Raw genomic sequence first — 15,071 nt, 5'->3', positions numbered from 1 at the left:
TTGTATACTACAATAATGTACCTTTCACAGCACATAAGTGCTTTCATAAAGCTCTTCTGGCCTTAGATATAGTGGATACCATTTAGAAGCCAGCATTTGCCAACAGTTATAATGCAATGGTATCTGAAATATATATCACAAGTCTCCCCTATACTTAGATACCTATAAATGTTGACTTTTTAAATGGTAATAGGTACATAATATATTTCATTTTTCTAATGTAGTTTATAAATATGCTATATTCATAATTCTTAACCAAGCTCAGGCAACCAAGCTCAGGCAACATGACAGCAGATGAAATTTTGTGTTAATAAATGCAAAGTAATGCATGGTTCATGGAAAAATCTGAATCACTCATACATCTAACTGGGTTCTAAAGTAACTCTAATCATCTCAGGAAAAGGACCTGGCAACCCGCTCAATGAAGACCTCTGTTCAATATAGAGCTGAAGTCAAAAAGCTAACAAAATGCTAGACTATATAAGAAATGGGATGGAGAAAAATATGGAAAATATTAGGAAGATGTTATATAAATCAATGGTTCATCCTCCTCTGGAATACTATATGCAATACTGGTCACCCCATCTCAAAAAGCTTTTCAGATTAAAAGGGTGTCAAGGTTCCTCCCCCACTCTGAACGCTAGGGTACAGATGTGGGGACCTGCATGAAAACCTCCTAAGCTTATCTTTACCAGCTTAGGTCAAAACTTCCCCAAGGTACAAAATATTCCACCCTTTGTCCTTGGATTGGCCACTACCACCACCAAACAAATACTGGTTACTGGGGAAGAGCTGTTTGGAAACGTCTTTCCCCCCAAATACTTCCCAAAACCTTGCACCCCGCTTCCTGGACAAGGTTTGGTAAAAAGCCTCACCAATTTGCCTAGGTGACTACAGACCCAGACCCTTGGATCTTAAGAACAATGAACAAACCTTCAGTTTTCTTACAAGAAGACTTTTAATAGAAATAGAAGTAAATAGAAGTAAAGAAATCCCCTCTGTAAAATCAGGATGGTAGATACCTTACAGGGTAATTAGATTCAAAACATAGAGAATCCCTCTAGGGAAAACCTTAAGCTACAAAAAAGATAGACAGAAATAGTTATTCTATTCAGCACAATTCTTTTCTCAGCCATTTAAAGAAATCATAATCTAACACATACCTAGCTAGATTACTTACTAAAAGTTCTAAGACTCCATTCCTGGTCTATCCCCGGCAAAAGCAGCATATAGACAGACCGAGACCCTTTGTTTCTCTCCCTCCTCCCAGCTTTTGAAAGTATCTTGTCTCCTCATTGGTCATTTTGGTCAGGTGCCAGCGAGGTTACCTTTAGCTTCTTAACCCTTTACAGGTGAGAGGAGTTTTCCTCTGGCCAGGAGGGATTTTAAAGGGGTTTACCCTTCCCTTAATATTTATGACAAAGGGGTTCAGAGATGAGCATGAAAAAATCACTAGGGCATAGGAAAGCTCTCATCTGAAGAAAAATGGAAAAGATAAGGACTAGCAAGGAAATGATTAAGAAGAGACAATAAAAGTATACAAAAATAATGAATGGTATTGAGAAAGTGGTTAAAGAACTTCTATTCTCACTGTTTCATAACCCAAAACCAAAGGGACATTCAATAAAACTGAAAGGCAGCAAATTGAAAATTGATAAAAGAAAATATTCTTTCACAGACTGTGGAACTCATTGCCTCAGGATGTCATTGAAGTCAAGAGCTTAGCAAGATTCAAAGAGAAATTGCACACATACATGAATAGCAAGAACATCCACAGCTATAATAGTAAGAACTACAACAAGAAGTTTTAAAGTGGATCTAAAGCTCATGCTTCAGAGTTTAAGCTAATCTCTAAATATTAAGGGTTAGGTGGAAACTCCCCTAGAGGCCAGATTATACCACCTTTGCCTATTGCAGAATTTCTTGTACCTTCCTCTGAAGTGTCTATCACTGTCCACTGCCAGATACAGGATACTGTAGTACATGGACCACAGCTCTGAGCCAATATGGCAAATTCCTATGTTTGAGCTGCACTCAGCAACAGCATAGAGCCTCTTAACTTCAGCAAGAACAGATGCTCCTTGAACAGTTGAGAAGAGATGATAAAAGATAGGCAAGGGGGTGGAGCTGGCATTGCAATGGAGGTAACCAGGTGGCTGGAAGCGCACACATAGTCTGGGTTTCTGGTTGGTGCCCTCACAATCTCTCATCAAATCCAAGTCCTGAAAGGGAGGAACTAACTGAACATTTCCCAGCCTCATTGAGCCTTAAATCCCAAGTGGACATTCAGAATTAAAAGACAACATCTGAGATGGTCTGGTTAGGGCAGCAGAGCAGAACTCAGGAGACCTACAGACATCTTATACAGTTTTGGAGAAGTCACTTAATCACTCTGTACCTCAGTTCCCCACCTGTAAAATGACTGAAATAATCCTATTTAGTTTGTACACTCTTCAGAGCAAGTATAAGGGATTATCTCTCACTGTATGCTATATAAGGCCTCTCACAATGAGGTTCCAATCAAATTTGGGGCCATAGGTGTTACTGTAATACAAATAATAAATTAAAATATAGTTTTATCATAAAAAGACAGTAAATATCCAGTCCAAAGAATGGGAACAAGTACGCAGAGTCTAATACAATATGACAACTGAACAGTTCATGAGGGGGCACAGCTAAAATTAAACCTGTGTCACTCAGCATTCTTAGCCCTGCCTCAGATATGGCTGTACAGTTGAACAAATCAGTGCCTCATTTGAATGCTGTATTATGCAGATATTCTGACAAGATATTGTCTAATATAAGGGTTAGTGAGAAAATATTGGATAATAGCCCAGAATACAAATATATATTCTTCCAAACACACTTCAAACTCTGAAATCTGTATTGGCCCCTTGAATATGCAGCAAGAGCACAGCAGCCTAGATAAACACAACGCTACAGTGCTGAATATGAGTAAAAGAAAGTTGGACTGTAATTGCTATGATTTTCTTTTGTTATTTGAAACTTTTCATTTGGATGGAGTTTGAGTGTTAGGAAAACAGCAAGAGAAACTGCCATTCAAGCCTAGTTCTTTTACATATGAAAATATCAACACAGCTGGTGGACTGTCTTTTTAAGCACTTTGATCTGCTTTGGGAGAGAATTCCACCGTGGACATTTGCTACAAAGTAGTAGAACTTGTTACCTTTAATGGCTCTTAAATATGCCAGCACATCAAAACAATGGTCCCTCGTGTTTGACAGTAGGAACTACTTTAATGCCTGGACGTTCCAAGGCAAGTTTTATATATTGTAGATACTGTTCCTAGAAGAGTATATTCTGAGAATCTGTCTATTTGTCTGTAACACCTTCATGTACCTAAGCAGAGGGTGTTCTAATAAATTGTTTCTTTATTTAAAGACTGTCTTTATCAGTGACTATGACTATTCTCTGTGCAAATACTGAGATTCCAAAATGGCCCCCAAAAGAAGAAAATAGAGATGCCTTAACCAGAACAAAGAAACTTTATACCTATTAATAACCATCACTGAACGTCAGTAAACTTTAAATGAGAAGGGAAATGTCTATCTGCGATCTTGTATAGGCCTTTTCAAGGTCTCCAGTTGTCCCTTGCTATGGTTAAAGTTACACACAGAGACTTTCACTTAGGAATCCCCAGAAAGATTTCTCATTAAAAAGCCCTCCAAAACTGGCAGATCCCTTTGATCCATGGGAAGCTAGCGCCACTCTGGCTCCTGGCTCCATTTGCTCCCAGGGACCCAGGGCTGTACTAACTTTTTTGAGAGGTTTCAGAGTTGTAGCTGTGTTAATCTGTATCAGCAAAAAGAACAAATAATACTTGTGGCACCTTAGAGACTAACAAATTTATTTGGGCATAAGCTTTCATGGGCTAAACCCACTTCATCAGATGTATGCAGTGGAAAATACAGTAGGAAGTTATAGATAGAGAGAACATGAAAAAATGGGGGTTGCCATACCAACTCTAATGAGAGTAATCAATTAAGGTGGGCTATTATCAGCATGAGAAAAAAAACTTTTGTGGTGATAATCAGGATGTCCCATTTCAAACAGCTGACAAGAAGGTGTGAGTAACAGTAGGGGGAAAATTAGCATGGGGAAATAGTTTTTAGTTTGTGTAATGACTCATCCACTCCCAGTCTTTATTCAAGCCTAATTTAATGGTGTCCAGTTTGCAAATTAATTCCAGTTCTGCAGTTTCTCGTTTGAGAATTGATACCCTTAACTGATTACTCTCATTAGAGTTGGTATGGCAACCCCCATTTTTTCATGTTCTCTGTGTGTGTATATATATATATCTTCCTACTGTATTTTCCACTGCATGTATCTGATGAAGTGAGTTTAGTCCACAAAAGCTTATGCCCAAATAAATTTGTTAGTCTCTAAGGTGCCACAAGTACTCCTGATTCTTTTAACCTTTTTAGTAACTTTTGGTACTGAGTGTGAACCGCCCCTGTCCTTCCCTATTTCTTCCCTGCCTTCCCCAGCTCCATTCCCTTCTCTGTCTACCTGGGCATGTGGAGAGATTTAGGGTGGCTGTATTCACATCCTACATACTGTTGTAATAATCTTTGTAAAAAATATGCCCAGTTTGGTATAATTTGAAAACTAATAACTCACTGATCATTAATATTCATGTGTGATGTATGAAAATAGAGTGTATTAAGAGTTATGGATATATGCTGGGATTATGACTAAAATGTATTTAACCAGGCATGTCAGGGGCAGATGATAAACAGATCTGCCCTGGCAAAGAAATGAGTTTACTTCTCTGACCAACCCAGTCATCAGGCAGACAATGAAGGCACATTTACATGTAAACAGTAAATAGGGCCATCAAACTAACAAGGGGAATGGGGGAGATTGCAGGAAATAGAACAATTTGCATTTTAGCAGGTACCAGCAGGGGAAGAAAGAGCATGGAGCTTCCTCCACCACTAGACTCCACTTCACATTCCTCACAGTCTGAATAAACTTTACTTTGAGAGGTGACCCTCAGAAGACTCCATTTCAGAGGTTTATTGATCGATAAACACAGGGGGACCGAACCTCAAGTGATAAGCAATTGAATCGAAGAACTCAAGGATCTGAATGTGCAGGAGGCTTGGAATTACTTGGACGTATGCCACCAGTAGAAAAGAAACCTAGATATAATATATATATTTTTAAAGTTACCATAGGGATAATTACTCCAGCCAGGACAGGCTGGGCATTTTAGAACTCACTACTCAAAGAATTAAATTTAAGTGTAAGAGAGAAATAAAAAATATGAAATGCATAGACCAGTCAAAAAACTAAAACAACACACTTTGAAAGAAGTATCAAGTAATAACAACAACAACAACACAAGTATGTGTTGGGAGGTGAGTGTGAAAGACAGAGTGTGTGTGTGTGTGTGTGCACGCGACAGACACACACAGTGTGTGTGTGTATGTGTGTGTGTGTGACAGAGAGAGAGAGAGAGAGAGAGAGAGAGACACGCGCTGCCCTGTACGTACACTGCCCTTTGTAGATCCGCACTCAGGAGTCTGAAACCCGCTTGTTCAGACACAGCAACAGCTGACAGTAAGCTCCCTCCGTCCTGAGCCCTGTTGTGTCCCTCCCCGCCGCTCTGTGGAGATGCGGTACAGGGGCAGGGGTACACCCTGACATCAGCGCCCTCCCCTCCCCCCCACCCCCTGCTCTGCACACAAAAGTAGAAATCCTACAAGGAATGGAAGATGGGAAGGATCAGCACAAAAAGCTACCTCTTGGAGGTCAGAAAGTGAAGGAGAAAAGTGAGAAATGCCAAAAGCCAGGCAGAGTTGGACCTTGCACATGAAACTAAAACCATCAGTAAAAGGTTCAAATAGCCATATAAATAAAAAGAAAACAAGGAATAAAGAAGTGGGACTGCTACACACTGAGGAGGGGATGGAGATTAAAGATAATCTAGGCATGGCCCAACAAATACTTTGCCTCAGTTTTTAATAAGGCTAATGAAGAATTTAGGGCAGTGGCAGGGTGGCCAACGGCAACGAGGAAATGAAGTAGAAATTACCACATCAGAGGTGGAAGTCAAACTCAAATATCTTAATGCGACCAAATCGGGAGGCCCAGATAATCTCCATCCAAGAATATTAAAGGAATTGGAATGTGAAATTTAAAGATCAATAGCAAGGATTTTTAATGAATCCATAAACTAAGGGATCGCACCTTGTGACTGAAGAATTGCTAATATAGCACCTAGTTTTAAGAAAGGAAAAAAAAGTGATCCAGGAAACTACAGGCCTTTTAGTTTGACCTCAATTGTATGCAAGGTATTGGGACAAATTTTGAAAGCAAAAGTAGTTAAGGACATAAAGGTAAATGGTAATTGGGATAAAATACAAGATGGTTTTACAAAAGATAGATCATGCCAGACCAACCTGATCCCTTTCTTTGAGAAGATAAGTTATATTTTACACAAAGGAAATGCAGTAGATCTAATCTACCTGGATTTCAGTAAGGCATCTGATACAGTTCCACTTGGGAAATTATTAATTAAGTTGGAGAAGACAGGGATTAACATGAAAATTGAAAGGTGGATAAGGAACTGGTTAAAGGGGAGACTACAATGGGTCATACTGAAAGGTGAACTGTCAGGCTGGAGAGAGGTTACCAGTGGAGTTCCTCAGGAATCGGTCTTGGGACCAATCTTAATTAACATTTTTATTAATGACCTTGGCACAAAAAGTGAGAGCATGCTAATAAAATTTGTGGATGACACAAAGTTGGGAAACTGGAAATACCATACAAGAACATCTAGACAAGCTTGAAAACTGGAGTAATAGAATTGGGATGAAATTTAATAGTGCAAAGTCATGCATTTAGGGACTAACTTCAAGAATTTTTGCTACAAGCTGGGGACTTATCAGTTGGAAGTGATGGAGAAGGAAAAAGACCAGGGTGTACTGGTTGATCACAGGATGACTATGAGCTGCCAATGTGATGTGGCTATGAAAAAGGCTAATGCAAACCTAGGATTTCCAATAGAGATAGGGAAGTGTTAGCACCATTATAAAAATCACTGGTGAGACGTCATCCAGAATACTGTGTGAAATTTAGTTTCCCATGTTTAAGAAAAATGAATTCAAACTGGAACAGATGCAGAGAAGGTCTACTAGGATGATCAGAGGAATGGAAACCCTACATTACGAGAGGAGACTCAAAAAGCTTGGCACATTTAGCCAAATCAAATGAAGGCTGAGGGGAGATATGACTGCTCTCTATAAATACAGCAGAGGGATAAATACCAGGGAGGGAGAGAAGTTATTTAAGTTAAGTGTCAGTGTTGACACAAGAACAAATGGCTATAAACTGGCCATCAACAAGTTTAGGCTTGAAATTAGATGAAATTTTCTAACACTCAGATGAGTGACATTCTGGAACAGACTTGCAAGGGGAGTGCTGGGAGCAAAAACCTAACTGGCTTCACGACTGAGCTATCATATTGGTTATTAGTGCTATGTTACATTTTAACCTTATGTTTGTAGAGCTGTAGAAAGTGATACTGTTTTAACAAATTTGGAACTAATGCCCAGGCTGGTTTATGTGTCTGTAAGGAGTAGAGCATGACCAGACAGCTGCATAAACAGGCTGAACTCAGGGTCAGCTGAGCCTGTGCATTGTTTGACTTGGGGCTAAAGGTAAGCAGAGGAGAATAGCACCTGTTCCACTGTTGAAACTGTATAGCTACTCAGGGATTTTCAGGAGCTACTGCTTGCCACAACCTCTAACAGCTCTACCACGTATAATGAATTTTCTCTCCCACTCAAGCCACCAGAACTGAAGAGCTTTCTTCATCCTTAATGAGTTCCTACAAAGAGCAGGGAGAGAGTCTCGACTGGGAAAAAAATTATTTTCAAATATACTACCATGGTAGGCAGGTGGAAAATACCCTTCTCTCTGCTACCTTCAGACTGAGATTTTTTAACCAGTGTCACTCTCTCTTTTCTACTCGGCTGACAGCTCCATTCTGGGTGTTTGGGAGATAATGCAAGTTCTCAGTGCCTCCCCTAATTTTCATTGGGACCTAGTGCACCTATATGGCAGGCAAGGAGGACTGTCATAGACTCAGCCCATGAGAAGGTGTGACTGTGTATGTGCTACATGACAGTCTCCAAAGTGCTGAGCTGTAGCCCTGAGAGTGAATGGTCTAATTCTGCCATTGCCTGATTACTGATGAAGACAAAGTTACTTTTGGCAATGAACTGCACAAAGGAAACTCTGTGTGTGAAACTCTCAGTTTTAAAATCTTCGAGATAGCGAATGAACTCAGAATTGAAGTTTCTGAGCGTCTGTATAAGGGCTTGGCTAGAGTTGGGAAATTTGACCTGGTATAATTATGCTGATTTAATTACACTGGTGTAAACCCCTAATGCAGACACACTGCACCAGTGCCAACTGTGACTGGTACTTTGTGAGATTTCCCATGGTCACTTATATCCACACTGGGGCTTGCACTGGCATAGCTATATCAGTTCAAAAATTCCAGCAAAGATAGGGTCTAAGACTTACTACAGAAGAGCAGCAAGCGGAGGAAAGGACACTGAGTGCAAATCAGGATAATTATTTTGTTTTTAAGGAATAAAATAAGAACCCCCAGCATATTAGCTGTCTGTAATGAGAGTAAATTTAAAACATACAATATGTCTTTGCAAGATGTAAAGACATAAAGATGGAGGGAGGGATAGCTCAGTGGTTTGAGCCTTGGCCTGCTAAACCCAGGGTTGTGAATTCAATCCTTGAGGGGGGCCATTTAGGGATCTGGGGCAAAAATTGGGGATTGGTCCTGCTTTGAGCAGGGGGCTGGACTGGATGACCTCCTGAGGTCCCTTCCAACCCTGATATTCTATGATGTAACATCACACTGAAAGTACTTGTGCATCTCTAGCAAGCTGGCCAGGTAAAAGGGCAAAAATCATTTGTACCAAAAACCAACTTTACTTCTTGACAAACAAATGAATAAATAAAACCACTGTCTATTCAATAGTAGAAATGGGCAAATAATTCATTATGAATATTAGCTCTTTTCCTGTTTGAAAATTGACTGCGAGATGAAGTGGCGCTAAAGCAGAGGAGAATAGCACTTGCCACACTGTTTTCATTTTCTAAATGAATTATTTGGAATTATGAGCTGCATCATAATTATTGGTCAATAGACATAGGTAAGCAGATAATTGCCAGGGGTCAGTAATTAAAATCCAGGCTGTTTAATCAGTTTTCATTGGATATTTAGGTCACGTGGCATGGTTCTGTTCCCTGGTTGGATGGGTAACACTTAGAATCAGATTTCAGGTAAGAATATATGCAATTTCAAGTTCAAATTTGTTTTCCAAAAATATTCTCCAATATTTGATTAAAATTCTCTGTGTTTATGGCCATTCCTGACAGTAAATGCTCCACTAAAATATTTGCAGCTGGGGAACAGAAAGGGCACATAGTAGCTATATTTAAAAATATGAATATGTGTTCATAGAACTATTTTTCTTTTTAGAATTTGCACAGGTATAAAGTACACAACACAGATATGTAAAGAAATATTAGCACACCTTCTATTTAAGAGGCAGCAGACAAATTTTAAGCTTAAGAGGGACTTTCATGCCTAAATATAAAAGCATAATTTTATATCTTTTTCAGCATATAAGGAGGAAGTCCTTGGGACTTGTGAGACCTGGCTTCAATTCCCTACCCTGCCACAGACTTCCTGTGTGACCTTATGCAAGTCACTTTGGCTCTTTGTGCCTCAGTTTCCATACGTAAAGTGGGAATAATAGCATTTCCCTCCCTGTCGGGGCTATTTTTAGGATAAATATATTAAAGATTCTGAGGTCCTCAGATCCTAATGGGGGCCATATAAGTACCTAAGATCCATTTTTTCTTAGTGTGTTTACTAATTACAAATGTACATACCACTCCGGCAATCTGGGGTGTGTGGGGGGAAGGCCTCTGAGTCTCATTGACTCCCATTACATTCCATGATGCTCTAATGGTCTGCCATTAGGAATCATTAAGAAGAGAGATGGTCTAGTGGATAGGATACTGGACTGGGATACAGAAGTGTTGAGTTTTATTCACACTTTTTGTGACACCTTAGGCAAGTCTGTAAAATGGGGATAATACTTCCCCCTGCTTCACCAGGCAGTTATGAGTGTAAAATCATTTAATAACTGAGAGATGCTCAGTGATAAGGGTTGTATAAGTACCTAGCGAGACATATCAGACTGAAGGATCAGGGTTTAAATGTTTATTTCAGAAAAAGTTGTATCCATCCTAGCTTTCTTTCCTATCAATACTGCCTTAAGTCATAATGTTCAATTTGTGACATTAAAACCATTTTTACAGCAATTCCTCATATGAATAGAGTCAAACACAAGACGCTGCCCATTGAGTGGTAAAATCTTGTAAAACACAAATATCTTTATTGCTACAAATTGGAATTAAAAAAACAACTGTCTCAATACATTTTTAATAATGGTTATCTTTTCTCTATTTATTCCAGTATGAAAATCACCCATTAAAACTTTTTTGAAATGCAGCCTCTCCTCCCACCCCCCCACCCCAAACTTTTCTTTTACAGTTTGGTCCCTTTAAATATAATACATTTTCCTTATTTCTCTCAGTGACCTTAGGCTAGCATTATTTCTGTGGTGTCCAAAGTGAACAGTCACTTTACAGGCCAAAACAAGATGAGGTCTCTGCTCTAGGACTTTACAGTTTAAATACTAGTGTCAAGGTTCCTCCCCCACTCTGAACTCTAGGGTACAGATGTGGGGACCTGCATGAAAAACCTCCTAAGCTTATCTTTACCAGCTTAGGTCAAAACTTCCCCAAGGTACAAAATATTCCACCCTTTGTCCTTGGATTGGCCGCTACCACCACCAAACAAATACTGGTTACTGGGGAAGAGCTGTTTGGACACGTCTTTCCCCCCAAAATACTTCTCAAAACCTTGCACCCCACTTCCTGGACAAGGTTTGGTAAAAAGCCTCACCAATTTGCCTAGGTGACTACAGACCCAGACCCTTGGATCTTAAGAACAATGAACAATCCTCCCAACACTTGCACCCCCCCTTTCCAGGGAAATGTTGGATAAAAAGCCTCACCAATTTGCATAGGTGACCACAGACCCAAACCCTTGGATCTGAGAACAATGAAAAAGCATTCAGTTTTCTTACAAAAAGACTTTTAATAGAAATAGAAGTAAATAGAAATAAAAAAAAAAATCCCCCCTGTAAAATCAGGATTGTAGATACCTTACAGGGTAATTAGATTCAAAACATAGAGAACCCCTCTAGGCAAAAACCTTAAGTTACAAAAAAGATACACAGACAGAAATAGTTATTCTATTCAGCACAATTCTTTTCTCAGCCATTTAAAGAAATCATAATCTAACACGTACCTAGCTAGATTACTTACTAAAAGTTCTAAGGCTTCATTCCTGGTCTATCCCCGGCAAAGACAGACTATAGACAGACACACAAACCCTTTGTTTCTCTCCCTCCTCCCAGCTTTTTAAAGTATCTTGTTTCCTCATTGGTCATTTTGGTCAGGTGCCAGCGAGGTTACCTTTAGCTTCTTAACCCTTTACAGATGAGAGGAGATTTCCTCTGGCCAGGAGGGATTTTAAAGGGGTTTACCCTTCCCTTTATATTTATGACAACTAGCATAAAGCATAGCTTCACAGAATGCTACTCTCTATGGGCCCAATCCTACATTAATAATAATATTAATAAAACTGTGTATTTAGAGATCACACATCATCATAGATCTCAACATATTGCATTGCGGCCGGCAACTTTTAATAACTTAAGTTTGCAGATCCAGAGATTTAAACTGACTTGTTCAAGGTCATGCAGCATGTCAGACTTTATGACTCCCACTCTGAGGCCCTTCCTTGTTGACCATGTTGCCTCTCAGTGGATGTTCCCAGTGGAAACAATGGGGATTTGGGTATGGGAGGAATGCTGGATCAAGCTGGATAGTAGATTTCATAATAACGAAAGCTCTTTCCATACTGTGATCTCCATTAAACAAACAACAATGTAGAAACCTCTGAAATATTACCCTACAGAATAAAGTGGGTTCAAAAGCTTTGGTAAGCCTTTTTAAAAGAATCCAATAAGCTTTTGGCTGTAAAAACTGATGAGCTGTTTTGCAGAATCAATACTATGCCAGAGTTGATATCGGTCCTGTCCCTTCATAGCTTCTCTCACTTTATGCAGGGGATTATTAATAATTCTATTTGGCACTTACACAGTGCTTTAAAATTTGTGAAATACTGTACACACATTAGTTAATCCTGACAATATCCCTGAAAGCTAGGCAGGTAACATTACCCAAATTTTAGAAACAGGAGAATGGAGGCAGAGAGATTAAGTGATTTGCCCTAGATTAGGGGAAAATCTGCGTCAAAACCAGGACTTCTCGGGTCAGCGTTCTATGCCCAGATCAAAAGCCCACACCTATGGGGTTGGAGTTCATCAAAGATATCATGTATTTTTTCTCTATTGCAGGCTGTTTCTAATATCATTTTAATATTAGAAAACAGGGGCCCTGTTCTCTGCCAATAGGAGACTTCCACTGATTTCAATTGGAATTATCCATATCCTGCTGGGGACAATAGGTGCCTACACTTCTACTGTACTACCTGTTGTTTGGGTTAGAGTACAAGTGATAAAAGCAAGCTTCCCTTTTAGGATCGGATCTGGTTCCCACTGATTTCAATGAGCACAAGACCAAACGCCTTATCAGAGACATCTTACTCTGGTTCACATAATAATGAATTGGAAATAATGGAACAAATTCTATGGAATCCTCCACCACCAGTCATGCATACCGAGGCTTTACATAAAATTGCCATGAGGGTGCCTCTTGTCTATCATGTATCTTGGTGATCTGTCAGTTAAGGAAGCAGAATCCCTGGTTTCTTCTGCAGAAGTAAGGTGGGAGGATGCACAACAGGTCCATGAGGAAAGAATTAATTGGAAGCTTAAATTGAAACTCACAGAACTTCCTACCCCTACATAGGTTATTCTCCTATATGGGAAGAATGGGGACCTCAGATTCTTTGGACTTAGAATCCAAGAGAACAATACTGTGATGCTGCACCCCATATTCATAAAAATATTGTTGTAATATGAATATGACATAACTTTGCATATGTTTTATGCAAGATGTGACGTGAGGTATCATTGGAAAGGTTATGATTTGCTGAATGTGATTATCCACTTTGTATGCATGTATCAGTTCTGTATCTGAAGTTAGGAATATTGACTGTGTAACAATTACAACTGTGAGTGTACTTGGGGAACGCCTACCAGACAGTAGGCAATCAGCCTTAATGGGCCATTAGAAAAGACAACAGAATGTGTCTTTGAAGATGTTGATCTCTCATCATCCTGGAGTTCCTTCCTGTGGACCTTACAAAAAAACCTTGTCTCTTGGTGGCTTTAACACTGCAAGGTCATGTGATAATGTTACCTGGTAGGGAGTACCACCTTGGACACTGCTGGTATTTTTTCCATTGGAAACAAAGGATTCCTGCCTTATGTACATCCTATTTAAGGCTGGAAAGTGAGTCAATCAGGGCTCTTCTCCACTGCCTCTCCACACAAGAAGGAAGACTGTTGAAAGCACCAGAAGAAACAAAGGAACTAAGCTGGGGAAAGGCAAGGGCTAAGTCCAGGCTGAGACGGGCTCTAGCTTCTGAAGAGAAATAACTGGAACTCTAAGCAGCAGAAACTCTGCAACCTGCTTTAAACAACATTTAGGGTGAGAAATTACTATTTTTAACCTGTTTCTTTAGTGAATTAAGCTTAGGTTGAGTGTTTTGTTTTATTTGCTCAGTAATCTACTTTATTCTGTTTGCTATCCCTTATAATCACTTAAAATTTACCTTTTTTAGTTAATAAACTTATTTTTTGTTTATTCCAAAACCCAGTTTGTGCAATTCATAACTGTGGCGGAGGAGGGCAAAGAGCTGTGCATATCTCCCTCCACTTCGAGGGAGGAGGCGATTTTTATGAGCTTACGCTATACAGATCTCTATTCAGTGCAAGACAATATCATTTTGGGTTTACACTCCAGAGGGTGTGTGCACAGCAGAGCTCGGCATTCCCCTAGCTGAGCCCTCCCACAGAGAGCTAATCCCAGACTCTGTGTGATTCTACAGCTGGATGTGTTCCTGCCTCTGTGTGTGCTGGAAAGGGGCTTGAGAGCCTGTCACAGCAGCAGAGAGTAAGGTAAACCCAGGCTGGTAGGACAGGCAGGCTCAGTGGGACCCCAGCACATCCGGTGGCACCCCAAAAGGGGTGTCCAACCCAACACAAATACCTTTGTGTGGTGTGACTGGTATGACAGCACACAGTATTTAGTTAATGCTTATACTGTAACAATATCACCTCTCTTTGTGTCTTCTGTTCCTTTCCTGATGCAGCTTTTTTTCTGATTGACTGTTCTTTACATTTGCTACTGGTTTTAATTACTTTTATACAATAACCCCACAATCTTTTCCTAATCAGGATGCTGGATGATAGATCAATTTAGCACATATTCCCGAGGCTGGTTCCTTATTCCTTGATTAATTATTTTCCATTTGCTTACATGGAACTCCACTAGCTACCGCCTACCCCATCACCTAAAGGAGCCGCATATTTCTGCACCAGCTTGCATTGACCTATATATTATTTGCTTTGTCTTCAGAAACGCTGCAGGGGAAAGTTCCCAGTAGGTAGGCTGCAGTGGCACAACGTGTCTACAACTCCCACGTGCTAGGGAAGGGGACAGCTGGGAGCCAGAGCGGCATAAAAAGGAGGCGCAGTGTTGCCTCCATTGATAGCAATCCGGTGTTGTGTCCATCGATAGGGACCCTACTGAGCCAGAATTTTAAACCATGCCTACCCCCATACAGTATGAGAACACACAGAGGCCGGAGGTGGAAATATTTAACTTGTGACCCCCTTACTAAACTGAATAGTTTTCATCACTTCTTAGTACAATCTTCTATCCAGCACTATTAATGCCATATC

The 15,071-nt window shown here is 40.0% G+C and overlaps 1 protein-coding gene across 9 annotated transcripts in view; it reads right to left on the bottom strand.

The window, feature by feature from the left end:
• The window catches only part of DLGAP2 (DLG associated protein 2), a 705,175-nt gene that overhangs the window by 112,114 nt on the left and 577,990 nt on the right, over positions 1-15,071 (bottom strand). The gene's annotated exons all lie outside the window — the stretch shown is intronic.

The sequence above is a fragment of the Natator depressus genome, chromosome 3 (assembly GCF_965152275.1).
Source record: "Natator depressus isolate rNatDep1 chromosome 3, rNatDep2.hap1, whole genome shotgun sequence".
Lineage (NCBI taxonomy): Eukaryota > Metazoa > Chordata > Testudines > Cheloniidae > Natator > Natator depressus.
The sequence above is the reverse complement of the archived record's forward strand: the minus strand, read 5'-3'. Positions and strand labels throughout refer to the sequence as shown.